We start from the raw sequence: 27,495 nt of genomic DNA on the forward strand, positions 1-27,495 counted from the left end.
GCTTGTTTACAACTTTGTTATCAACTGATCTTTATCTCAGAAGCCTGTTCTCTGTTTGCAGCCTCTGACTCTGAGGTTTTAGATTTTTAAACCCAGTATATTCTGTATTAATAATATCAGAAATCTGTTCATGGTATTATGTATTTCTCTGAATCATGGCTATTCCTTCACACAATGACAAGGTGCAGCTGGGATTTGAGCTCTGCTGCAGTAGTTACATGCATGGTAAATATTCAAAGTGCTGTAAGGTTCTCAGAGTATTTTGCATGGGGCAGCAGTCAATGTGTGAGAAGACACAAGGAAAAACTTGTCATAGCCATTTCTACCACCTCCAGCGTGATCCCACCACCAAACACATCTTTCCCTCACCTCCCCTTTCAGCAATCCGAAGATACCACTCCCTCTGCGACACCCTGGTCCACTCCTCAATCACCCCAACAGCCCCTCCCCTTCCCACGACACCTTCCTGTGCAAGCGCAGGAGATGCAACACCTGCCCTTTTACCTCCTCCCTTCCCACACTATCCAGGGCCCCAAACACTCCTTCCAGGTGAAACATTGATTTACTTGTACTTCTTGCAATTTAGTATACTGTATTTGCTGCTCACGATGCGGTCTCCTCTACATTGGGGAGACCAAACACAGATTGGGTGACCGCTTTGCGGAACACCTCCATTCAGTCTGTAAGGGTGACCCCGAGCTTCCGGTCGCCTGTCACTTTAATGCTCCGCTCCACTTCCACTCTGATCTCTCCGTCCATGGCCTCTTACACTGTTCCAATGAAGCTCAACAAGCTCAAGGAACAGCACCTCATCTTTCGATTAGGCACTTTACAGCCTGTGGACTGAACATCGAGTTCAACAATTTCAGTTCATGACCTCTGCCACTATCTTTTTTTTCTCCATTTTTTTTCTCTCTCTCACATGGCAGTTGTTGATCATTCTGCCATTGCCATTTACACTTCATCTAGAGTTATCTTTTGTTTCTTAACTTGTCCCATTAACATCTCCTTTTGCCTTGCACCATCATCCCTTTTGTCTCCTAATCTCTGCTGCCTTCCATCCTATCACAGATCTTCCCTTTTGTGCTTTACTTCCCACCCCCTTTCCCTGCCCCTACACTTGCTTAAAAACCTGTTTCATCTCCAGCTTTTTCCAGTTCTGACCAAGGGTCATCGGCCTGAAATGTTAACTCTGTTTCTCTCTCCAAAGACACTGCCTAACCTGCTGAGTGTTTCCAGCGTTTTCTGTTTTTATTTCAGATTTCCAGCTTCCACAGTATTTTGCTTTTGTATTACTTTTCAAATCCTTGGTACAAGATACTGATGGGTATCCTTATCTTGGCTGATTGCTTTCAGTGTGAAAACATCTGTCGAAGTTCTCTCTGGATGCTGGCGACCATTTACACCTCCTGCCAGGCACTCTGGACTGCTGCCTTGATAGGAGGGTGTCCCGGGATACCAAGCACAACTATTCTCCCTTTCTCTACTTCTTACATCAGTCCCTCAACTGCTGCATTTGTAAACCTGGCTGTGCTTCCTTAGTTTTGCTCCAGAATATAAGAAAAACGAGGGTGCAAATTTTTGGACAGCCTCAAAAAAAATCCTTCCCCTTTAAAAGCTGCGTTAGTGCTTTAAGTATCCTCAGCCGTGCTAAATATCCCATCTCCAAATTGACAAGCTCCCAGCAACTGAGGGAATTGCAGGCCAGGAGATCACAAGGAATATGTTCATTATTTCTAGCAAAATTATAAATGTCTTGTAAAAGAACGAGCTTGTTACAAATAGTGATCAGTAGAAATGTTCACACTTTATGATTTACTGGGACTATATAAAAATATTATGTAAGGGCTGATTGGCCGAATCAGGTGGAGCCTACTCACAGGAAACACTGTGCCGAAAATTTTCACCCTGATTTTCTGACCATTAAACTAAATGGAAGGAAAAGGAGGTAATGTTCGCCTGTGATTTCCCGACCAGCACTCTGCGAGCATCCTGCCTCACCAAGGTCACCCGTTCAGCAGTTTCAGTTGTTTGCAATTCCTGCTCATTTTGTTTTTATTGCATTTCACTTCTCAAGCTAACCCTAGCCACATTGTTGAGTGTCGCTGCTTCAAACTTGCACACCTGGTTGGGTGGTTCTACACAGAGCAGCAGCTGGTCTGGAATGTGTTACAAGTGGATGCATTGCAATGACTACAGGGCTGTAATCTCAACCAGGCCTTCAAATAAAGTGTAAACCATAAGAGAGAAGCTGGAGTGGTTGATAAATGTTGTCCAAGACGGAAATGAGATTGTAGCCTTGACATTACTCCAGGTTTGTGTAATTTTCAATGCCATGTAGTGCTAGATTTATATACAGGGTAACACATATGCTTGAGTGTGTTACAAGGTCGTAAAACACAGAATGATTTCAATAACTTGTAAGAGCATAGCTCAAGCAGTCTATCAACCTCATCTGAACCCTGAGATGTATTAACATTCTTAAATTGCAGAGCAGCTTAAAGCAGTACGAGCAACCGAGTGACAGCAGAGTATGGGGGAGACGTGGAGAACATCAGAACATAAGAACATAAGAAATAGGAGCAGGAGTAGGCCAATTGGCCCCTCGAGCCTGCTCCGCCATTCAATAAGATCATGGCTGATCTGATCCTACCCGCCAATCCACTGTGACAGGACTATCTCCTGAATCTAACAGAATTAGACACACGAAACAGGAGCAGGATCAGGCTACACGGCCCCTGGGCCCACTCCGCTACCCACAGAGCCATGACCGATCCGAACCTAGACTCATGTCCAAATTCCTGCCTGCTCCCCGTAACCCTTAATTCCCTTTTCTTCTAGGAAACTGTCTATTTCTGTTTTAAATTTATGTAATGATGTAACTTCGACAGCTTTTTGGGGCAGCATATTCCATGGACCTACCACCCTCTGAGTGAAGTAGTTCCTCCTCATCTCAGTTTTGAAAGAGCAGCCCCTTATTCTAAGACTATGCCCCCTAGTTCTAGTTTCACCCATCATCTGGAACATCCTCCCTGCATCCACCCGATCCAACCCCTTCACAATCTTATATGTTTCAATAAGATCGCCTCTCATTCTTCTGAACTCCAATGAGTAGAGTCCCAATCTACTCAACCTCTCCTCATATGTCCATCCCCTCATCCCCGGGATTAACCGAGTGAACCTTCTTTGTACTGACTCGAGAGCAAGTATGTCTTTTCTTAAGTATGGACACCTGTTAAATCTGTGAGTTGTTCAAGTAATTAATACTCAGACTTAATCAGTAACAATAAAACAGGTCTTTACTGGTTGGAGGTAGGGACTATACGTAGGTCTTTACTTCATGCCCACAGGCGGGAACTGAGGGGAGATCAGTACCCACAGTACTATTTACACCCCTATGGCCAGGAGTGGCACTGCGTATCACTACGCCCTACAAGTAGTGCAGTCCTGTCCATAGGTTCAAAGTAGCACACATATTACATACACAACATTCCTCCCTTCCTAGCTTTACAGTCATCTCCCCATTTAACATAACGTAATAACATATATACATATATAACTTCAGGTTTACATAACAGAATAACATAGATACATAGATAACTTCATGTCAAAACAGATCACAGATTCAGTCTCTGCGGAAAACAGTTCACAGATTCAATCTCTGTGGTGTAGTCGGTTCACGTTGCTGGAGTGACTCATTCAATAGTCCTTCCATGGATTTAACAGTTTGAACTTCCGAACTGAATTGGCTCCGTTCGGAGGGACCACGTGTGTGATCTGGTAGAGGTGATAATGGTTCAGATGGGTCATCTTCTGTTTCGACTTTTCCTTTTCTGCTTCTTGGAGACTCTCTGGGCTCCACTGTCAGCTGCCAGCTGCATGCGCAGTTCCTCCTTCTCTTCCTCCTTTTTCCGTAGTAGAGCCACCTTCTCCCGATGTTCCGTAGACTTTCGGTGCTCCTCCATGATTTCTGTATGGTGGGAGTCGAAGTTACAAGTTGGGCAGGACAGGACATAGTAATATTCGGTGTCGTCCTGGTCTAGGCCAGCGAGAGGGTCTTCTATTTCCTCCATACCCAGCTGGGCGTTAGCCAGCTTTTGTTCCAAGTCCAGACATCTTTCCTGAAGAGACTTCTTCATGCGTACCTCTTCATCCAGCTTTTTCTGGGCTTTCAGCAAGTCGTTTACTAATGACCTCATTTGAGATTTTACTACTTCAACTTCTTTTGGAGATTGATTGATTGGACTATTCAATCCCTCTACCGGAGCAGCTGTTTCAGCGGTCTGTTGTTCTACATTGACGTGAGTCAGCGTACTTTTGGCATCCAAGGGCTGCTCTGTTGCAGTCATCTCAGTCTGTGTTGCCACCTCAGCTCTTCCAATAACCTTTGAGAGCTCCGAACCCCTTTCGTTTGAATATTGAAGTTTGTGTTCAAGTTTTTCCCATTTCAGAGTCCTGTCCTTCAGCATATGCAGGAGTTGGCTGACCGTTAACTCCTCTGACATCAGACGTTTTGTGTGCTCCTGCTCCATTTTCTCCATCAGCTGCTTCTGTTGTCTTTCCAGATTCTCCAACTCTATATCAAAGAACTCTTTCGTTGCATTCAACTCTTGCTCAAAACGGCGAAGCATTTGTTCTAATTGCTGTTGTAGTTTGAAATGGAGTTGAGTTCGAGCCCGGTGTCCCTCAGAAATGGACACATCAGTAGACTTGCCAGACTCAGAATCCACAGTTAAACTATGTTGTTGTTGCTCAGTGGAATTCTGTGCTGAAACTTTGTCTTTTGCACCTGAGTTGGGCTTACCATCATCCGTTCCAGAGTCTGGGCCGACTATCTTCACCGAGTTCTCACTCGTTATTGTTTGTAGGAAATGCCAGTCCATATTCATTTTCCTAATCCACTCCCGTCCTAGTAGTGGAGGACCTCCTTCAGATATCACATATAAGTCCATTATTTGACTGTCTTCGCCCTTGTGGACCACTGCAACCTCTATTTTCCCGATGGGGTACACTCTTTGCCCCGTGTATGTTTTCAATATAATCCCCGTATCCTGTAGGGGAATATGTTGGAATAACTTTCCGTAATCTTTCTTATTTATGACCGTCAATGCCGATCCAGTGTCCAATTCCAGTTTTACTTGGACTCCTTCTATCTGAAGAGTGACCCAAATTGTCTGGAGGTCTGCACCCTTACCAGCGTTGAGTACTCTTAAGCTAGCCAGTTCATTACAGCTTAAGCTAGCCAGTTCATTACTGCTAGCATCTGAATCGGACTCCTGTTCGGTCACCTTGTGTACCTTTGCGTATTTTCCTTGCGGTGACTTCTTGTTGCTGGTCTTCTTCCCTGACCTGCATACTCTAGCTATATGTCCAAGCCTACCACAAGTTCTACATTCTTGGTTTTTAAACCAACACTGGTTCTGATCATGCGTTGTCTTTCCACAACGATAACATTTGCCAGAACTCACACCCAATTTGTGTGCACTGAGCTCCGGTGACCGTAGCTGCATTACTGCCGTGCCTCTCGCTGCGGCTTCGTGTGCTGCTGCCATAGTGACCGCCTTCTCAAGCGTCAGCGCATTCTCCTCGAGCAGTCGCTTTTGTGTATCCTGTTTAAATAAACCACACACAAATTTGTCTCGTAGTGCATCTGTCAGTCCCGTTCCAAACTGGCAATATTTCGCTAATTTACGCAATTCCAGCAAATATTCAGCATTGCTTTCATGCTGTAGCTGCCTTCTGTCGTAAAATTTAAATCGTTCCGCTAGCATCAGCGGCGTGGGGTTTAGATGATCTTTCAGGACAGTAACAATCTCATCGAACGTCTTATCCGCCGGTTCATCTGGTGATAACAGGTGTTTCAATTGCCCGTATGTCTTCACACCCATTAAATTTAATAATGTTAGAGCTTTATCTTGGTCACGAATTTTATTGGCCTTACAATAATTTTTTACTCTTTCAACATATATGGCCCAATCTTCGAGGTCACTATCAAAGGTGCTAATATTCCCGTGTTTAGGCATTGTAGATTTGCAATTTCTCAGATTTTATTTTCTTTACTTGTTATCAAAGATGGTGGCTTCCCGCTCTTGCCGTCGTCCTCCGCCCACAAAATGGCGGTTTTCCCGCGCTTGGCGGTCTTCACCCGTCCCCCGACGCCGTCTCCCTTCAGCCCCCGAGTGCGGCCCTTATCTTCGCCGCGATCGCCCGAGTGCGGCCCTTATCAGCGGATGCGATCGCTGGATCGCGAAGCGGCTCTCGGCTCTTATCAGGAGATGCGATCGCTCTGTTGAAACGCCTCCCGCTCGAAGCGGCTCTCGCGCCCTATTCCTCCAGCTCCCCCAGCCCCGTTCGTGCGGCCAACGCGGTCGACTGCCTGTCGCGTCGCTGCCCGGCTCAGACAACGGCTTACCCACCACCAAGCTGGAGAAGAAGCTGACGGTCGCCGATGGAGGCTCCGAGGTCAGGATGTCTTCCAGTGGGGTGGAGAGGGTGGAAACCTCTCTGCAACGTCCTGGCTGTGGACGAAGCTGCCGTGGAGTGACTGCCGCAGGGTCCGAATCAGACTCGTCGCCAGTGTTAAATCTGTGAGTTGTTCAAGTAATTAATACTCAGACTTAATCAGTAACAATAAAACAGGTCTTTACTGGTTGGAGGTAGGGACTATACGTAGGTCTTTACTTCATGCCCACAGGCGGGAACTGAGGGGAGATCAGTACCCACAGTACTATTTATACCCCTATGACCAGGAGTGGTACTGCGTATCACTACGCCCTACAAGTAGTGCAGTCCTGTCCATAGGTTCAAAGTAGCACACATATTACATACACAACAACACCAAAACTGTATGCAGCTTCAAAACTGGGATGAGAGGGTTGTCCTATGAGGATAGATGGCCAGATTGAGTAGATTGGGCCTGTACTCTCTGGAGTTTAGAAGAATGAGAGGCAATCTCATTGAAACATACAAGATTCAGAGGGGGATTGGCAGGGTAAATGCTGAGAGGTTGTTTCTGTTGAGTCTGTGTGTTCCAGTTATGTTTAGGATCAATCACTGTACACAGACAACAAGAATAACTTTTAACAGGTCTTTACTATTCGAAGGTCAGGGCTGAACTGCCCAGCAAATCCCTACACAACACTTATATACCGGTGTGGTCACCACCGGTATTACAGTATTACAGTATACAGTAGCCAAGAGAAAGTAGTACATCTCTTAAGGTAGTTCTCTTAAGGTGGAACAGGTTACATACACCACAATCCTCCCTGTTTAGCTTAACAGTTATATCCCCATTTAACATAACATAATAACATATATATATATATATATATATATACAACTTCATGCAAAACAGTTCAAAGGTTCAGTCTCTGAGGAGGCCTCCTGATTCGAGTTGGATAACGCCTTTTAGGGGTCTGTGATTCTCGTTGCTGGGGTGACTCATCTAGTTGGTCTCTTATGGATTGGACATCATCATCAGGTACATTCACTTCTGAGGTAGATGCTTCAGGTTCATTAACTTCTTCCACGGTTGTCTCTGCCGTAACCATGGGTTCGACCCTTGTTCTCGATTCTACCAGTTGGTCAGCATGACGCCGTATTACATTTTCACCAATATCTACCGTGTACATCAGGGGTCCTTGTCTGGCCCGAATTGTTCCAGATTGCCATTTCTCGTTTTTATAGTCCCGGGCTAACACTGGTTGTCCTATTTCGAAGCTTCGAGTGGTCTTGTTATTTATATGCTGGAACTGTTTGTTTTCAACTTCCCTCCGCACATTTGGTTTTAACATGTCCAACCTGGACCGCAACCTCCTGTTCTAGAACATCATGGCAGGACTTTGGTTTGTCACTGCATGAGTGGCGTTTCGATATGCCAGTAGGAATTTGTCCACCTTGTGTTGTAGTGGAATCTGATCTTCGCTCATGGCCTTTATTGCTTTTTTAAACGTTTGTACAAATCTCTCGGCCAACCCGTTTGTAGCCGGATGATATGGGGCAGAGGTATAATGTTTCATCCCATTCTTCTTCATGAATTTCTGGAATTCTTCTGACACGAACTGCGGTCCGTTGTCTGAACATATTTGTTCTGGCAATCCATTTCTTGCAAATATCGTTCTTAGCACCGCGATCGTCTTTTCCGAGGTAGTGGTAGTCATCTTAATCATTTCTGGCCATTTAGAATGTGCGTCCACCGCAATTAAAAACATGGAGTCCATGAATGGACCAGCAAAGTCAATATGTACACGTTGCCATGGGGTTGAAGGCCATTCCCATGGATGCAGCGGTGCAATTGGAGGTGCATTTTGCACTTTTTGGCACCCTGAGCAGCTTTTCATCAGATCCTCTATCTGTTGGTCAATACCAGGCCACCACACATAAGCCCTAGCAAGGCTTTTCATCTTGACTCCCCCCAGATGACCTTCATGCAGTTCCTTTAGAACTCTCTCTCTTAACTTAGGAGGAATAATCAGCCTTGTTCCATACATCAATGTTCCTTGACAGACGGACAGCTGTTCTCGTCTTGCTGAGAATGCCAGTAACAGTGGATCACCATGTGCTGGCCATCCCTTCACTGTCACTTCGTAGACCCGGGACAGTGTCGGGTCATTCCTGGTTTCTCTTTCAATACTTGCATTGGTGACTGGTAAACATTCGATGATGGTCGAGTGAAATAACTCAACAGGGTCAACCGTCGGTGCCTCCTCCTCTGTAGGTAGTGGCAGGCGCGACAGCCCATCAGCATTACCATGCTGCTTTGTACCTTTGAATTCAATCTGATATTGATGTGCCCCTAGGAAAAGGGACCATCTCTGGAGTCTCTGTGCTGTCATCACCGAAACACCCTTCTTAGGGTTAAAAATGGATACCAACGGCTGGTGGTCTGTCAGAAGCGTGAACTTTTGGCCCTGCAGGTAATGATTAAACTTCTTTACTCCCCACACAAGGCTGAGAGCCTCCCTATCTATCTGCGCATAGTTGCGCTCAGCGGAGGTCAATGATCTGGATGCGAACGCAACTGGCCTCTCCTGGCCATTTGGCAACTTGTGTGAGAGTACTGCCCCAATACCATATGGAGAAGCATCACAAGCCAAACGAATAGGTAGTGTTGGGTTGAAGTGAGCCAACACTTCCTCTGAGGTGATCAATGCCTTGCTTTTGCGAAAGGCCCTCTTACAGTCCTCGCTCCACTTCCATGGTACTCCCTTCTGCAAAAGAGCATTCAGCGGGTGCAGCACCGTGGATAAATTTGGCAGAAACTTATGGTAATAGTTAATCAACCCTAGGAACGACCTCAACTGGGATACATTATCCGGAGCGGGAGCCTTCACAACAGCTTCGATCTTGTCAGGAGACTTATGAAGCCCCTCCTGGTCAATGACATGACCACAGTACGAGATCCTCTTCTGAAAGAACTCACATTTCTGGCGATTAACTCGAAGTCCATATTCTTTCAATCTGGTGAGCACCAGTTCCAAATTTGCAAGGTGTTCCTCGTCATCATCTCCTGTAATCAGAATATCGTCCAGGTAACATTGTGTGCCTGGAATTCCCTGTAATACCTGCTCCATGGCCCTCTGCCAAATTGCTGGCGCCGATGCCACTCCAAAAACCAGTCTATTATACCGGTACAAGCCTCTATGCGTGTTGATCGTGAGATACTGGCGTGACTCTTCCTCAACTTCCATCTGTAAGTACGCCTGCGCCAGGTCTATCTTGGTGAAATGTTTCCCGCCAGACAACGAAGCGAAGATATCCTCAATCCGCGGAAGCGGATACTGCACCATGTGAAGCACCGGATTAACAGTGATCTTGAAATCTCCACAGATGCGATCCTTCCTCAGTTCCCTCGGCTTGTTGCTCGATGAACGCTTCATGACGGGAACAATGGGCATGGCCCACTCACTCCAGTCTACCTTAGACAGTACTCCTGAACGTTCTAGCCCTTCCAGCTCAGCTTCCACAGCAGGTCGTATCGCATAAGGTACCGGTCTGGCTTTGAAAAATTTCGGGTTTGCATGTTCTTCAACCTTGATGTTTGCCATAATTCCTCTCAGTGTTCCCAGTCCCTGTTGAAACACCTCTTTAGCATCGTCCAATATTCTGGACAATCGTTTAGGTTTGACATCTTTTTTACCGGAATCTACCGTTAGTGCTTTTAAGGAATGCCAGTCCATATTTATTTTCCTAATCCACTCCCGTCCCAGTAGTGGTGGACCTCCCTCAGGTAGCACATATAAGTCCATTCCTCGGCTTTCTTTGCCCTTGTGGACCACCTTTACCTCTATCTTCCCGATGGGGTATACTCTTTGCCCCGTGTATGTTTTCAATACAATCTCTGTATCCCGTAGGGGAATATGTGGGAATAATCTTTTGTAATCTTGCTTATTCATGACTGTCAATGCCGATCCAGTGTCCAATTCCATCTTCACTTGGACTCCTGCTATCTGAAGTGTGACCCAAATTGCTTGGAGGTCTGCTTCCTTACCAACATTGTGTACTCTTAGACTACCCAGTTCATTACTGCTGGAGTCTGAATCTGACTTCTGTTCATTCGAACTGTTCTCTGTCACCTTGTGTACCTTTCTGTACTTTTCCTGCGGTGACTTTTTGTTGCTGGTCTTCTTTCCTGACCGGCATACTTTAGCTATGTGACCAAGCCTGCCACATTTTCTGCATTCCTGATTTTTGAACCAGCACTGGTTCTGATCGTGCGTTGTCTTTCCACAACAATAACATTTTACTGTACCCAAGACCATTTGATTGGTGCTGAGTTCCGGTGACCGTAGCTGCATTTCCGCCGTGCCTCTCGCTGCGGCTTCTTGCGATGCTGCAATAGTGACAGCTTTATCAAGCGTAAGATCATTCTCCTCAAGCAGTCGCTTTTGTATTCCTTCTTTTAACAATCCACACACAAATTTATCTCTCAGCGCATCTGCTAGTCCTGTTCCAAACTGACAGTACTTCGATAGCTTTCGCAGTTCAATTAAAAATTCAGCGTTGCTTTCGTCTTTCAGCTGCATTCTTCTGTAAAATTTAAATCGTTCTGCTATCATCAGCGGCGTGGGGTTTAAATGATTTTTCAGGACAGTAACAATATTCGCGAAAGTCTGATCCGCCGGTTTATTTGGTGATAAAAGGTGCTTCAATAGCCCGTATGTCTTCGCACCCATTGAGCTTAATAAGGTTAGTGCTTTCTCCTCATCTGGTACCTTATTTGCTTTACAATAAACTTCCATGCGTTCTACATACGTGGTCCAATCTTCGATATCACTATCAAAGGTATTCATGCTCCCATGCTTAGGCATCCTTGCAAGTTTTTAAATTTTTCTTTTTCTCAAAATGGCGGCTTCCCGCGCTTGTCTTCTTCCCCCACCTACTAAAATGGCGGCTTCCCGCGCTTGGCGGTCTTTCCCGCGCTCGTCTTCTTCCCCCGCCAACTACAATGGCGGATTCCCACGTTTGCCTTCTTCCCCCGCTGGCTGCAATGGCGATTGCCGTGCTGCTGCCGTTCTCGCCTCCCCAGCGGTTCTCAATTCCCCGACGCTGCTTTGCCTCGCAGCCCCGCTTGCAGCCCGATCCTTTACACCGGCTGCGTTTGATTTCTCCGCGGCTCTCGCGCCTTAAGCTGCCCCAGTCGCTGCGCCTCTCGGCCTCGATTGCAGCGCGGCCCTTTTTACCGGCCGTGGTCGAGTTCTCCGCCCTTATTCCTCCGTTTTCCCTCCCCTACTCCATAGCCAACGCGGCCGACTTTCTGCTCGTGTCGCTGATCGGCTTACCCACCACTGTGGTAGAAGGGATGATCACTGCCTGTCGCTGATGGAGGGCTTCATGGTCAGGATTTTTCTTTTTAACCCGGGTTCTCGATGCCTCCCATGCGATGGTGCTCAGCAGGATGATGAGGGTGGATGCCTCTTCTCGACGCCCGTTCTGAGGGCGAAGCTGCCTTGGAGGTAAAACTGCCGCAGGGTAAGATCGGACTCATCGCCACTGTTGAGTCTGTGTGTTCCAGTTATGTTTAGGATCAATCACTGTACACAGACAAAAAGAATAACTTTTAACAGGTCTTTACTATTCGAAGGTCAGGGCTGAACTGCCCAGCAAATCCCTACACAACACTTATATACCGGTGTGGTCACCACCGGTATTACAGTATTACAATATACAGCAGCCAAGAGAAAGTAGTACATCTCTTAAGGTAGTTCTCTTAAGGTGGAACAGGTTACATACACCACAGTTTCCCCTGGCTGGAGAGTCTAGAACTAAGGGGCATAGTCTCAGGATAATGGGGTAGATCATTTAAGACTGAGATGAGGAGGAATTTCTTTACTCAGAGGGTTGTGAATCTTTGGAATTCTCTCCCTCAAAGGGCTGTTGATGCTGAATTGTTGAGTACATTCAAGGCTGAGATCGATAGATTTTTGGACTCTCGGGGAATCGAGGGATATGGGGATCGGGCGGGAAAGTGGAGTTGAGGTCGACGATCAGCCATGATCTTATTGAATGGAGCAGCAGGCTCAAGGGGCCGTATGGCCTACTCCAGCTCCTAATTCTTATGTTTTTATGTAAAACTGTGTGAGGAACCAGAGCAACAGTGGAGTATTGAGCAGGGGGAGAAACCCAAAGCAGCTTAATACAGTGCGGGGGACCGAGTGACAGCAGAGTATTGACGGGAAGGCCTGAAGCAGCTTAATACAGTGCGGGGGACCCAGAGCTAAACAAACAGAGGGAAAATTTTTAAAAAGTGGCGTCATAACCAACACAGGTAGAGGAACAGCGGAGTCCAAGGAATTTAAGTTAATTGTCAAATTGTAACATACTGATTATGAAGTTTTTAACTTCAGTGTTAACAGATAAAGGGCAAGGGTAAAAACCAAACTATCAACTTTAAATAAGTAAGTAAATAAGAAAATGGACCTAGTAGGATAAATATGCTTTATAGAAGTAAATAGACCGAATATGATAAATTTACTAAGCAGAGCAGTAGATGAAACTAACTTAACATTAAAGACGATTCAGTTAGCACTTGAGATTAATAAGTAACTGCAATGTAAACAATAAATAAATAAATCTACAATGGAAAATGGCAGCACAGGCAGTGTATTGGGACTGCAGAATGTGGGAATTTTTGGACAGAGAGACTGCCCTGGATGACCACACCTGCAGGAAATAGCTTTGCCTTGAGTCACTCCAGCTCAGAGTGGTTGAGCTGGAGCATGAGATAGAGACACTCCAACACATAAAGGAGGGGGAGGAATATCTGGATAGTTTACTCCAGAATGCAGTCAATTCATGTAGAGAGGTACAATTACAGGAAGAGGAGCGTGTGTGTTACTGGCAGTCAGCATGGTAAGGGGAATCTAGTGGAGGCAGGGAAGGAAGAAACTGATACTGTCCAACAAGTATTTGCTACCTCTGAGGATAAGGTAGAAGGCTGAAGGGAAGACAGTCAGAATGTTGACCAAGGCACTGTGGAGAAGGCGGCAGTGCAAAGGTGGGATGAGCAGAATAGAAAGATTGTAGTTATAGGGGATTCGCTAATTAAGGGAATAGATAGCATCCTCTGCAATATCAATCCAGAGTCCAGATAAGTGTGTTGTCTATCAGGCAGGTGCCTAGGTAAGTGGAATCTGGAAGCAGCTGGACAGAAATTTGGAAAGGGATGGTGAAATACCAGTTGTCGTAGTCCATGTCGGAACCAATGACATAGGAAGGAACAGGGAGGAGGTCCTGCGAAGGGAGTATCAGGAGCTAGGAGTTAAGTTAAAAAGCTGGACCTCGAGGGTGACAATCTCTGGATTGCTTTCCGAGCCACGTGTTAATTGGCATATGGAAAGTAAATGCATGGCTGAAAGACAGGTGCGGGAAGCAGGGGTTCCATTTCCTGGGACATTGGCACTAGTACTGGGACCGGAATGAGCTGTACTGTTAAATATACTAAGAGAATGAGAGTGACTAAGGGAAATCTGGGCCTATTAAAGGCAGACGCATGTGATGCTGTAATTGAAAATAAGGCAATGGTAGACTTGCTAAATTAATACATTGCATCCGTCTTCATAGTAGAGGAATAGGACAAAATACCTGTGCTACAAGGGAAACTAAAAATAAATCAGAGAAAGGAACATATTGGATTTATTGGGTCAGGAATTCCTCCCCAAACGCGTGAGTATGGAAGGGGTACTCACGCGTCTGGCCGGAGGAAATGCCGGTTCTCAGCATGCACAGCGCATGCGCTGAAAACCGGCATTTCCTCTCCTCCAACCCAAGAGGTGAAGAGGCTAGCGCGTGCGCTGTAGGGGGCAGCGCGTGCGTCTTGGATTTCCTCTGTTTTGGGGGATTTGCGCATGTGTAAAGGCCTCCGGTCTTTACGCTTGTAAAAAGCACACGTAAGTATTTATTTTTACAGGTAAGTGGTGTTTTAGTGTAATTTAGAATTTTTTTTCCCACAGGTTTATTATTTTAAAGAATCTACAATAAGGTAAGTTTAGTTTTAGACCCTTTTTATTAAAAATTTATTTTTTTCAAAAAAAAAATTATTGTTTAATTTTTTTTTTTTAACTTATTTATACTTAATTTAATGATTGGGATGTTTTTTACATTTTTATTTAAAGTTTAAATAGTGTTTTGGGCCCCCGTAGTTTTCATGAGTTTGACAGTTCTTACTCTCAAACTCATGAATGAACCTTCCCCTCCCCTGATTGGTTGGACAGTGCTCACCTGATCCCAGCCGGCACATCGCACTAACTACGCCGCTGGATCAGGTAAGCACTGCGCGCTGACATCTGAACCGGGCCTGTGACAGGAAATGCAGCAGGCCCGGGCTTCAGATGTCAGCGTGCAGGGTGAGTGCAGATCGGGGGCTTGCACCCGCGGGAAGCCCCCGACCCGAATTTTTGGCCCAATATAAATAAACAAATGCTAAAGGAGAAAAGTGCAGGTACTCTGATTGGCAGGATGTGACGAGTGGTGTCCAGTGTTCTTGTTAAGCTGCATGGCCTCGGGGTTGCGCGACTGTCTGGAGGTCCCGCGTAGGCCGCTTGCCGGCTTCACAGTGGAAAAATCACGCATGTGCGGAAATTTCAATGGGCCGCACCCAAAAAAAAATTATAGGGAACATTGGTGGTGTCCCCAGGGATCTGTACTGGGGCCTCAGCCTTTCACCACATTTAGCAATGACTTGGATGAAGGAATAGAGAGTTGTAGATCCAAGTTTGCTGATTACACTAAGTTGGGAGGCACAGTAAGTATTGCAGATGGGACAACAATATTAGAAGGGATAGAGACAGGCTAAGTGAGTGGGCAAAACTGTGGGATTTGGAGTTTAAAGTGGAAGAAGTGTGAGCTCATCCAGTTTGGATTGTCTAAATGGTGAGAAACTACGGACTGTGGAGAAGCAAAGAGTTGTGGGTGCTCATGTACACAAATCACTAAAATCTAGTGGACAGGTACAGCTACAACACTGGCATCTATCCGATAATGTGGAAAACTGCCCAGTTATATCCTGTCCACAAAAAAGCAGGGCAAATCCAACCTGGCCAATTACTGCCCCATCAGTCTACTCTCAATCATCAGCAAAGTGATGGAAGGTGTCATCAGCAGTGTTATCAAGTGGCACTTAATCACCAATAACCTGCTCACTGATGCTCAGCTTGAGTTCCGCCAGGACCACTCAGCTCCCGATCTCATTACAGCCTTGGTCCAAACATGGACAAAGGAGCTGAATTCCAGAGGTGAGGTGAGAGTGACTGCCTGAAGGGATAATTACAAGTCCTAGCCCTTCCCGGGCTATCCCAGATCAGGTGTATTTCCCAGACGTTCACCTTCACCTTAAGTTAGAGAGCTGAATTCATAAGACGCTTAAATGGGTCAAAAGGTTCAGGCTATCTCTCCCTAAAGGAAAAGAATGACTGAAGATGTTACTATCCTCCAGATAGCATTTTTAATAAGTTTAACTAGCCGGATTGGCTGCCCAGTGCTCACCTGATCCCAGCCGGCACATCAAACTAACTACGCCGCTGGATCAGGCAAGCACAGCACGCCAACAGCTGAACCGGGCCAGTGACAGGAATTCCAAGCAGGCCCAGGCTTCAGCTGTCGGCGCGCCGGGTGAGTGCACATCGGAGGCTTGCATGCGCGGCAAGCCCCCGAACCTAATTTCTGGGCCAATGTAATTGCTTGGTGCATCTATTGAAGTCATATCTTCAAAATGTTCTTGTTGATATCATATTTACTATGTATAAATTAAAGACACTTTGACCAGAGTGTTTCATGCATTTCTAGCTATCTCAATTGGTTGCATATTTAATCATGTTTCCTGTCTTCCAACTTTAACATAAAAACTATTTGACCAGCAGGTGTTTCTTTTACTTGATGTCATCTTTTCAAAGGCACATGCCTCTTTTAATGTTTGTGTTTCTGTTCAAGCTTATAACACCTTAAGCTGGGTCTTCTCATTATGTTATTCCCAAACTCCAGACCCTCTGGAATCACCAAATTGCCATTTCAATAGGGTAATTGTTTTAGTATATTTAACTAATTCCCATTTCAAAGCTTGCTTGGTTTTTACAACTTGTGTTATCAACTGATCTTTATCTCAGAAGCCTGTTTTTCTGTTTGCAGCCTGTGTCTCCAAGCTTTTATATTTTTAAACCCAGTATATCATGTATTAAGAATATCAGTATTTTGTTCATATTATGGTGTATCTTTCTGAAATATGGCTTATTCCCTCACATGCCCTTGACATCAAGGCAGCATTTGACCGAGTGTGGCATCAAGGAGCCCTAGTAATATTGACGTCAATGGGAATCAGGGCGAAAACTCTCCACTGGCTGGAGTCATATCGAGCACAAAGGAAGATTTTTGTAGTGGTTGAAGTTCAATCATCACAGCCCCAGGACATCACTGCAGGAGTTCCTTGGGGCAGTGTCCTAGGCCCAACCATCTTCAGTTGCTTCATCAATGACCTTCCCTCCAACATAAGGTCAAAAATGGGGATGTTCGCTGATGACTACACAGTGTTCAGTGCCATTCACAACTCCTCAGATAATAAAACAGTCCATGCCCGCATGCAACAAGAGCTGGACGATGTCCAGGCTTGAGCTGATAAGTGGCAGGTAACATTTGTGCCAGAGAAGTACCAGGCAATGACTATCTCCAACAAGTGAGAGTCTAACCACCGCCCCTTGACATTCAACGGCATTACCATCGCTGAATCCCCCAACATCAACATCCTGGGGGTTACCATTGACCAGAAACTTAACTGGATCAGCCACATAAATACTGTGGCAACAAGAGCAGATCAGAGGCTAGGTATTCGGCAGTGACTGTTTCACCTCCTGACTCCCCAAAGGCTTTCCACCATCTACAAGGCACAAGTAAGGTGTTTGATGGAATACTCTCCACATGCCTGGATGAGTGCAGCTCCAACAACACTCAAGAAGCTCGACATCATCCAGGACAAAGCTGCCCACTTGATTGGCACCCCATCCACCACCTTAAACATTCACTCCCTCCACCACTGGCGTACCGTGGCTGCAGTGTGTACCATCTACAAAATGCATGGCAGCAACTCGCCAAGGCTTCTTCGGCAGCACCTCCCAAACCTCTTCCACCTAGATGGACAAGGGCAGCAGGCGCATGGGAACACCACCACCTCCAAGTTCCCCTCCAAGGCACACACCATCCTGACTTGGAAATATTTTGCCAATCCTTCATTGTCGCTGGGTCAAAATCCTGGAACTCCCTGCCTAACAGCACTGTGGGAGTACCTTCACCGCACGGACTGCAGCAGTTCAAGAAGGTGGCTCACCACCACCTTCTCAAGGGCAACTAGGGATGGGTAATAAATGCTGGCCTTGCCAACTATGGCCACATCCCATAAATGAATTTTAAAAATGAACAAAAAGCCTAATGGAATGCTGGCCTTTATATCAATGGGACTGGAACACAAATGGGAGGAAGTTATGCTTCAGCTGTACAGAGCTTTCGTTAGACCCCCACCTCAAGCATTGCATTCAGTTCTGGGCACCGCACCTCAGAATGTATACATGGGCCTTGGAGGGGATGTAGCGCATATTCACCAGAATGATACCGGGGGATTAAAAGTTTAAATGATGAGGTCAGGTTGCATAAATTTGGCTTGTATTCCCTTGAACATAGATGATTGAGAGGTGAACTAATTGAGGTTTATAAAATGATGAAAGGATTCGAGAGGGTTGATGAAGTGAGACTATTTCCTCTGGTAAGGGAGACCAGAACAAGGGGGCAAAGTCTTCAAATTAGAGCAAGGCCATCCAGGAGTGAAATCAGGAAGTTTTTCTTCACATAAAGGGTAGAAGAAATCTTTGACTCTGATAATAATATGAAAGAAAGCTTCCGAGTGGGGTGGGGGAAATATGTAGGCGAAACCCAGAACTCAAATGTTTGGGTTGGAATCTGCGATCTCAACTCAATTGTACCGATTAATTTTGGCTTCCATGTTTCACGTCTCCAAGCTGTGCAGCGGGGGTGATGCGGACCCGTGTGACGCGATCTCAGCTGTATTTAAAGGGACAGTCCACAAATGGAAATTGGAGGTGTTCAGGATGGATGGTGGATATAGAGCAAGGGCAGCACCCAGATTCACCGATGCATCGCTGGAATTACTGCTGGGTGCAGTCAGGAACAGGAGGGACAAACATTTCCCCAGCAATGGGAGGAAGAAACCTGCAGCTCTCACCAAGAAGGCATGGTAGCAGGAGGTGAGCAGCAGGAGCATCGAGCCCAGGTCAGGGATGCAATGTAGGAAGCGGTTTAATGACCTAACCAGGTCAGGAAAGGTGACTACATTTTCTGATTCAACTACATACTTTGCTTTAAGCACTCCCCCTTCACTTTGTCTTGCTAAGTGTTCTCCATCACACCCACTCAACTTTCAGCATCACCCAGCCTTCTCTTTCTACACACTTCATCACTTCCCCATTTATCTACTCACCCTTGATTCTCAACCCAATCCTATGCAATGTGATACATCTGTCTCATAGCCACCCTCATCGAATGCACTGCATCCATTGGGTGAAAACCTCACCTTCACTCACTCACAGGTCTGTTTATTCACCCCTTGTAGGAGAAGAGAGCAACAAACACAAGGGAGAGGACTAGAGGTGGGCCACCACAAATAGTCCAGCTCACAGATGCAGAGGAGGAGGCCCTGGAGATAAGTGGCACATCTGCGCCCCTCTCAATCAGAGATGGAGAGACAGGGAGCTCGCAGATAGCTGGTGACAGAATTACAAATATCTCTGACACACATATACTGACTTTATTTCATCAATGACTGAACGTTGAAAAGACTGCATATGGTGATTGTCAAGATTGTGACTTTGCCAGGACTAAATCATATCACTTTTTTTGTTTTCCAGGGTCTTCACGCATACAGCAAGTGTCACAGGACATCCATGAGGACAATTCCTCAGAGGACCTCATTCCTCCTCAAGGTGCACCGTCACAGGACATACAGCTAGGCACCAGCACTGATACTCATACTTCGGTGGGTCCACTTAGACAGTTAGTTGGGTTTTCACCTGGTGATTCACACCTCACAAGTGAGCATGAGCAGACACTGGTGGTAGGGACAGCTGTGGAGAGTCCACATCGGGCGGGGGGTGGGTGGGTGCAATCCTCTCCAAGCTCTGCTCAGCTGGACACAGATGCTGAACACGAGGGCTTTCATTGAGAAGGAGAATTCTAGAGGTGCATCAGCAACTTAGCCAGGTACTGACAGACATGCCACACACACTCTCCACAACAGTGGAGGAAATGGAGGAGTCCAACTCGATTGCTGGTGGATTGGTGGTGCAGGAAATTGTGAGAATGTTTGCCATGGAACGAGTGACCACCTCCAGGGAGTTTCAAGCACAGCTCTCAAATGGGTCCGTGCAAGCCATCACCTGTGCAGGAGATGTCTGCCACCTTAAACAGGATGATGGATACATTATCCATGGCCTTACAACACGTCATTGATCTTCATCAAGCTGGTCTGCAGCAGAATGGTAGCAGTGGTCTGGTGCTGGCCCAGGAGAGGGATGATGATGAGAGGGGACATGGAAGTGGGAACTCTACTCAAAATGCACCCACTTGTCACCCATTGCCTCCTCCTCAGTCAGTACCCGACATTCCGTCTCATCTCCCGATGGCCGAGTCTGCCCCAGGTGCAGGCCGAGCAGTCTTTGGCGGGGCCCTCAGAGGCTCCAAAACCCAGAGGGTGTCGGCCAAAAGCATCTCCACAGTTAGGGCGGGGATGTGAACAGCCTGCCTCTATCTCTGCTGAAGCCACACCGGAAGCACCACGTAGGAGCAGTAGGAAGTGTAAATTGAAAAAATTGTAATTCACCAAGGGTATGCACGTGGGTGTTTGACAAAACCTTACGTTGTTACGTTTCCTTTTAGTAAAATGCTACATAAAATTTATTGATTAGCACTGCTTCCATGTCTTGCCCATTATTGCATCCCGAGGGCCAACTCGCTCTTTCACTTGTTTCATGATGAATGTCAAAACATTGTCAATGGGTAAATGAGTAGTTAAAGGACTGTTTAGTGCAAAGGGTGGGGGTGGGGGTAGGGTTGTTGCTGATCCTGGGAGCGGACCGCAGGATTTAATTTCTTATGTTTTACATGAGTTGAACCTTCGTGATATTAGGGCATCCCTGGCATCCTGGGCAGTATTGTAAGCGGCTGGGCTGGCGATGGATGCCCCACCTTTATCCCCCTCCTCCTCCTCTATGTTCTCCTCATCCGAAGAAGTCCTCCTCCACCTGTAATCCTCTCTGCTGTGTAATGTTGTGCAGGATGCAGCAAACCACTATCGTTCTGGATACCCTAGTTGGTGAGTACTGAAGGGCACCTCCAGACCTGTCTAGGCATCTGAAGTGTGTCTTCAACATTCTGATGGATTGCTCAATGACACACCTGTTGGTCATATATCTCTGCTCCTGCACCTCATTGGTGGGGTTCCTTACAGGCGTCATGAGCCAAGTTTGAAGAGGGTATCCCTTGTCTCCTACGAGCCAACCCTCAAGTCTGGAATGAAGAGGTCTGGAATAATGGACTGCCGCAGGAGGAAGGCACCATGATAGCTCCCAGGGAAGCTGGCGCAGACCTTCTTGAACCTCTTCTTGGCCTTCCTCCTGTGCACCTCTCTCCTGTGCGCATGCTGATCCCACCACAACATGTCATCGCTTGTAAGTGCAGGGTTCTCAAAATTCCCGCACTCCCCAAATTATGGATCAAGGGACCCTGTTTTGGACAAGTTATTAAAACCAGGGTACCTAAAATGGCTTCTGTAACCTTGTGACCAAAACCAACAGGATTTTTAAAGCAAGGTTCTGCAGACAGGCAGGCACAGAGATGAAAACTTAAAATACAAGAATCTGTGAAAAGGACTCTCTGGAGCCAGCCAGACAAAGTAAACACAGAATATGTATTAATTCGACTTGAAATAGATCAAGCCAGAATGGGCCTAGAATCGAGGCCATTAGGTTTCTGCATATTTAATCAGTAACAGCTCACAGTAGCCATCAAGTCAGGATGGGGACAATTAAGCCTTATCCATGACAAACAACCAGGACATCAGGGCCATTAGACCCGGAGACAACCACTCCACAAGTCATTAAAATAAATGGCTGTAATCATTTAAAACAAGCCCGCCAAAAGTTAAACAATGGACTAACCTGATTTGGCGCGCAGATAAGGAGTTGAAGAATGGGTATAATTGTAGGCCCATCAGTAGCAATCGCTTTCTTGACTCTGACCTCTTGCCTGTGGCCTTGGCCTGCTGCCTCTCGAACTCGTGCCCTGGCCTCGTGGCCCGCTCTCTTCTCGCTCCCCATGCCGCTCAACAACCAAGGACGCCCATTACACCGGGCCCAAACGCGGGAGGAGAACGAGACCCGAGTTCAAAACGACACAGAACACACAGGCCACAAACGGGCAGACGAGACGAGACAAAGAAGAAGGTAAACCGGTAAAGGCAGAGAAGGGCAGCGGAAAGACGCATTTGGGGACCAACGCCCAGTTATAAGCTGGTGTTTGGTGAATAAGATTGACGTATAGTGTAACCCTAATTTAAGAATATGCTGGCATTCGAAGGATGGGTAGAAGAATCGAGACATACAGCCTAGTTATAAGCTGGCGTTTAACACATGGACAATAGTAGCCCGGTTGACGAATAAACTGGCGTTCGAAGCTTGGATAGTGAAATCATTCAGACGGTAAAGACCACCAATTGACCCCCGACCGTAACATTACCGCCGATGACTGCCCGAGGGAGAAGAAGAAGAAAACCCATCGCAACGAGATGACGACGGTAGCTGAAGAAATGGAGGGTGCTTTGCATCAACAACTTCAGCGCCGCGCCCTGAGATCACGTGGCAACAGGATACCCTAAAGGACAGCAAGAGCAGATCTCAAAACCAGCCCAATTAAAGCAACAGGTTTTGGATTGGTGAGCATGAGTTCCTGGCCCCTCATAGCTTAATCTAGTTAGGTATATGGGGTGGGATACGGATAAGGGGATTGTTAATATAGTTGTTTTCCCTCGATGTGCCATGTGTTCCCCATTCCCATATAAGTGTAATTGTTTTATGCCTGTATTTTCATACCAGTAATTTTCACAAGATTGTTGTATTCTGCTTTTAATAACATTTTGGTTTTCTTACACCAAACCACTTGTCTACTCGATTTCCTGTATCGCCGCCTGTACCTAAGTCCGGTGTCTAGAACCCAGCGGTGTGGGAGCGATTCGAACCGCTCAAAGGACAGTCAGAGGTGAAGCTGACTGGGCACACATGCCACCCCCTACATGCTGCCGTGGATGGTGATGGTCTTCCTCTTCTGATATGCTGTCAGGCACATCTAAGACTCCTCCCATCCAGACCTTGTCAACCTGAAATCCTCAAATGTTGAAGAAAGCTGTATCCATACAAGTACTCTCTGCCAAACTTTGGAACAGATGGAACTGAGATGCCAGCTGCAATAAGTGGGCTTTTATTCAGATGGGGCAATGACAAGTTTAAATACCCACCTGAACTGCTGCTCAAACTCACCTCCGTTTCCCTGGTCAGTTTCCCGAGCCCTGGAAAACCCGTGTTGCTCAAGTTAAATTTGGAGCCAAGTTAAAAACAATTAAAAAACACCTCATTAATATCTCCTAAGGATGTTAATTGCAGCATTAAGTACCTGCCTGCATCCAATTAGGAAATCCCCGACTGCGGCAAGTAGTTTTGTCGCCGGCATCCAAATACATTAAAATCAAAAAATTTAACCTCCTAACCCACCTGTTTTTGGGGGTTAAAACTCCCCCTGGAACTCTGTCCCCCAAAAGGCTATGGATGCTGGGTCAATTGAAACTTTCAAGACTGAGGTCGATAGATTTTTGTTAGGTAAGGCTATCAAGGGATATGAATCATTGCCAGGTGAATGGGGTTGAAGTACAGATCAGCCATGATCTAACTGAATGGCAGAACAGGCTCGCATGGCTGAGTGGCCCACTCCTGCTCCTATGTTCCTCTGTTCCTATAACACCACTTCAGCCTGTATTTTTCTATGTACTGGAGGTAGAGTTTACAGGGCTTCTTTATTCCACTTATTTTCATCCTGGTGGTGAACACAAAGGTGGTCAGTGACACAACACAATGTGCTGTGATTGAATCATATGATTTGAGCAGAGGTCCGACTGAAACATGAGATTTGCTCTCTACTGATATTGGGATATACTGTCTGCCTATTGTAGGAGAATATTATAGGGCTGATTTTTTTTGTATCCAACGTCACTTATCTTCGCACTGAATTCATCTTGGGATTAATTTGTATGCCATGGCCATTATGTAGGCAGGTGCTAGGACCCCCTATTGGGTACAGTCTTAAGGGCAGAGGAAATTGAACCACACCTGCAGGCCTTAAAAGTCTATGGCTGCTTGAAAAAGACTGGAGCATTTTTTGAGGCCTTTGGATAACCTGTACAAACTTGAGTTTGGGTTAGCAGGGTGTAATCCTATAACTCTGAGACAGTAAAGTACTACTGCAAAATGATTTTTGGCAGAAGGTAACTTTTCAACTGGCTGTGCAAAGGAGCTATTTTTGTGGTGGCAGTAAACTAAACAGTTTGCAATCTATCAGCATGGCAGTAAAGAGGGCTGGTCACAGACAGGCACCCTGTTTTGGTGACACGGCCATTGAACTGTTGTGGGAATTAGAACAGAGGAGGGATGTCCTAATACTGCATCATGGAAAGAAAGAACTCAGGCCGACCCAAAGTGCTTTACAGCCGATGAAGTACTTTTGAAGTGTAGTCACTGTTGTAATATAGGATATGAGGTAGCCAATTTGCACACAGCAAGGTCCCACAAACAACAATGTGATAGTGATCTGGTTTTTTTATGTTGATTGAGGGTTGAATATTGGCCAGGACACCAGGGATAATTCCCCTGCTCTTCTTCAAAATAGTACCATGGGATCTGTTACATCCACCTGAGGGAACAGTTTAACATCTCATCTGAAAGACAGCACCGCTGACAGTGCAGCGCTCCCTCTGCACCGCAATGGAGTGTCAGTTGAGATTTTTTTGCTCAAGCCTCTGGAGTGGGACTATGAAACCACAACCTTTTGACTCCAGAGGCAAGAGTGCTACCCACTGAGCCACAGCTGAAACTAAAGGGGATGGCAAAAGGTGGCTGAGGCCATGAACAGCAGCAGCATCATGCCAAGGGCAAGGGTGCAATGCTGAAGGGAGTTTAATGATCTCACCAGGCGCAAGGGGACATGAGTATGAATCTTTTCACAGATTTCAAAATGACTGTGAGCTATGTGACAACTACTTAACCTTTCCTATCACTCAGTGTAATAAGCCGGTTAAAATAGCATCATGTAATGATGGGACTGTCTCATGCATAATAACGATTGACTCACTAGTTACTCGTCACAACCACTCCACTCAAATATCTGAAAGGATCTAATGCACAAAAGATCAGTAAAACAGTACCATCTGCACAGTAATTGTAACTACTTCTGAATGCAAAAGGAAAAGGAACTGCTAATGTTACAGGAGGTCATGATTCAGCAGCATTTCTTGCAAATCTTACATGTCTCTGCAGGAAACAGCGGCATTTACCAGAAGGTAGGTCGCAACTACTGGAGGAGGACTTGCGACAGATCAGGAAGTCACCTCATTTGAGGAGCTCCAGCAACACAAATTAAGAAAGGTGGCAGCAGATGATGACATTGGTGGGCATATCATGACTAAGTTCCATTTCTCCCTTCTCTCCCAATTCTGGTTGATGTGTCTAAAAATCCCAACTTTCAGGGCCTTCCTGTGCAGACGACAGTAATGATGAAGCCCATGAGTATACATTCACCTTACTATTAATTGGCTTTATGTCTTCACAGGACTGGCAGGGCAATCAGAAGCTGGACCCTCCATGGAACGTGCAAGAAACAACTCACCTGGCACCCCACCATAATTCCAAGACTTGGCATGCACCAACCAGTTGCATCCACTCCAGGTGATATATATAGAGAGTATGACAGATGCACTGAGGTGGAATCACTGAGCACAGGAGAGCAGGAATAGGAAAAGGAGAAGGAAGAAAATAGACACATCCTGAAGTTGATTGTGGGTTAATTACTCTTAGGTGTTAGAGGACAGCTGATTCTCTGTTAGCTGGTAGCTGGCTATAAATTCCTGGTTTGTCCACAAGGTCAGAAAAACCAGCAGGAAATGTCCGGCTTTCTTTCTGTTTTTTTAAGATTGCTATTTATCTGTAACAAAGTATGATATCTGAAGTTTGACAGACTAAAAACGTTTATATATACTCATCAGGCTTGCGTAACAGCAACAATTTCTATTTATATAGCGTCTTTAAAGTACTAAAACGTTCCAAGGCATTTTACAGGAGTGTTATCTATTGCATCTTGACTGAACAGTAATGAATAGAGGAGACGGAATGTACCTTTTACTATTTACTGAGTAAATGGGTGGACATTACAGCACATTGTCTGCATGGCAGAACCCGAAACTGAAAGTGAAAGACAAAGTAAAACCGAGCCCCCCAGCAGCCCCTTCAGGTAACACCCGGGAACTGGGACAAACTTAACTGAAGCAAAACTCAAAACACAACACTCCTTTCCCGGAGATAAAACCCCTTGGTCCTCCAGGCGTCTGGGACGGAATCTAACCCGACTTGAGCGCCGCTGGACAGGCATAGTCGGGGTGCCACTGCTAGTCGCAGGAAAACCTTCCTCCATGGCTGATGACTCCGTGACACCTTCTGTCGATGTGGCTTCCGTCGTTGTTGCAGGAAGCAGGCCGTCACTGCCTGGCAGAGGTGGCGGAGACAATGGCCTAGCCTGTGACGTCTCTGTTACTCTCACCAGAGTACGACCCTGTAGCTGGTCTACGTGGCATCTGTGTAGCTGGCCATCAGGTGTACGGACGCTGTACGACAGGGGACCCGTGGCCTGCTCCACCACGGCAGGCATCCATTTGTCTCCTCCTGCATAGCAACGGGCAAACACAGTCTCTGACGGCTCGAACTGCCTGGCGGTGCCCTGGTGCTTCTTAGCCAGCTCCTCTTGCTTTGTGTGCATCTCATCCCTGTAGTCTGGGTGTAGCCGGTCCAGTGCAGTCGCCAGCCGGCGACCCATCAGCATCTTGGCAGGACTCTTCCCCGTTGCTGAGTTTGGTGTGGTATGCTGTGATAACAGGAGCCTGGCCAATCTGGTTTGCCAGTCCCCCACCGATATCCTCACCAGTGCCTCTTTTGTGGTTTGCACCATCCTCTCTGCCTGCCCGTTAGAGGAGGGGTGATAGGGCGCTGTGGTCACGTGGCGGATCCAGTTTCTGCCTGCAAAAGCCTTGAACTCCGCTGACGTGAAGGCTGCTCCATTGTCCGAAACCAGCACGTCGGGAACCCCATGTGTGGCAAACAGCAAACGCAGCGCATTGATCAATGCACTGGATGTCATGGAGCTCATGATAGCCACCTCCAGCCATTTCGAATGAGAATCCATTACAATCAAAAAGACCTTCCCCTGAAATGGCCCTGCAAAGTCAATGTGGAGTCTTGACCATTTACGAGTGGTCCACGCCCAGGGGTGAAGGGGAGCCTTCGATGGGCTATGGCGAGTCAGCTGACATGTCTCACAGCTCTTTACCACCTCCTCCACGTCTCGGTCCAACCCCGGCCACCAGACGTAGCTTCTCGCCAACGCCTTAATGTGCACAATCCCAGGGTGTGAGTCATGCAGCATTTTCAGCACCTCCTCTCTTGCGGCGGCAGGAACCACCACATGGCTTCCCCAGAGCACGCAGTTCTTGTATGCAGACATTTCATGGCGCCTCTGAACGAAGGGCTTGAAATGCTCCTCCTGGACCTCGGAGGGCCAGCCATGCAGCAGCCAGCGTAGCACCCGTGATAAGACTGGATCTTTCTGTGTGAGGCTGCCAATCCGCTGGGCATGGAG

The sequence above is a fragment of the Somniosus microcephalus genome, chromosome 1 (genome assembly GCF_052327205.1).
Source record: "Somniosus microcephalus isolate GS21.2 chromosome 1, FLI_Smic_1.0, whole genome shotgun sequence".
In the NCBI taxonomy this organism is placed as follows: domain Eukaryota; kingdom Metazoa; phylum Chordata; class Chondrichthyes; order Squaliformes; family Somniosidae; genus Somniosus; species Somniosus microcephalus.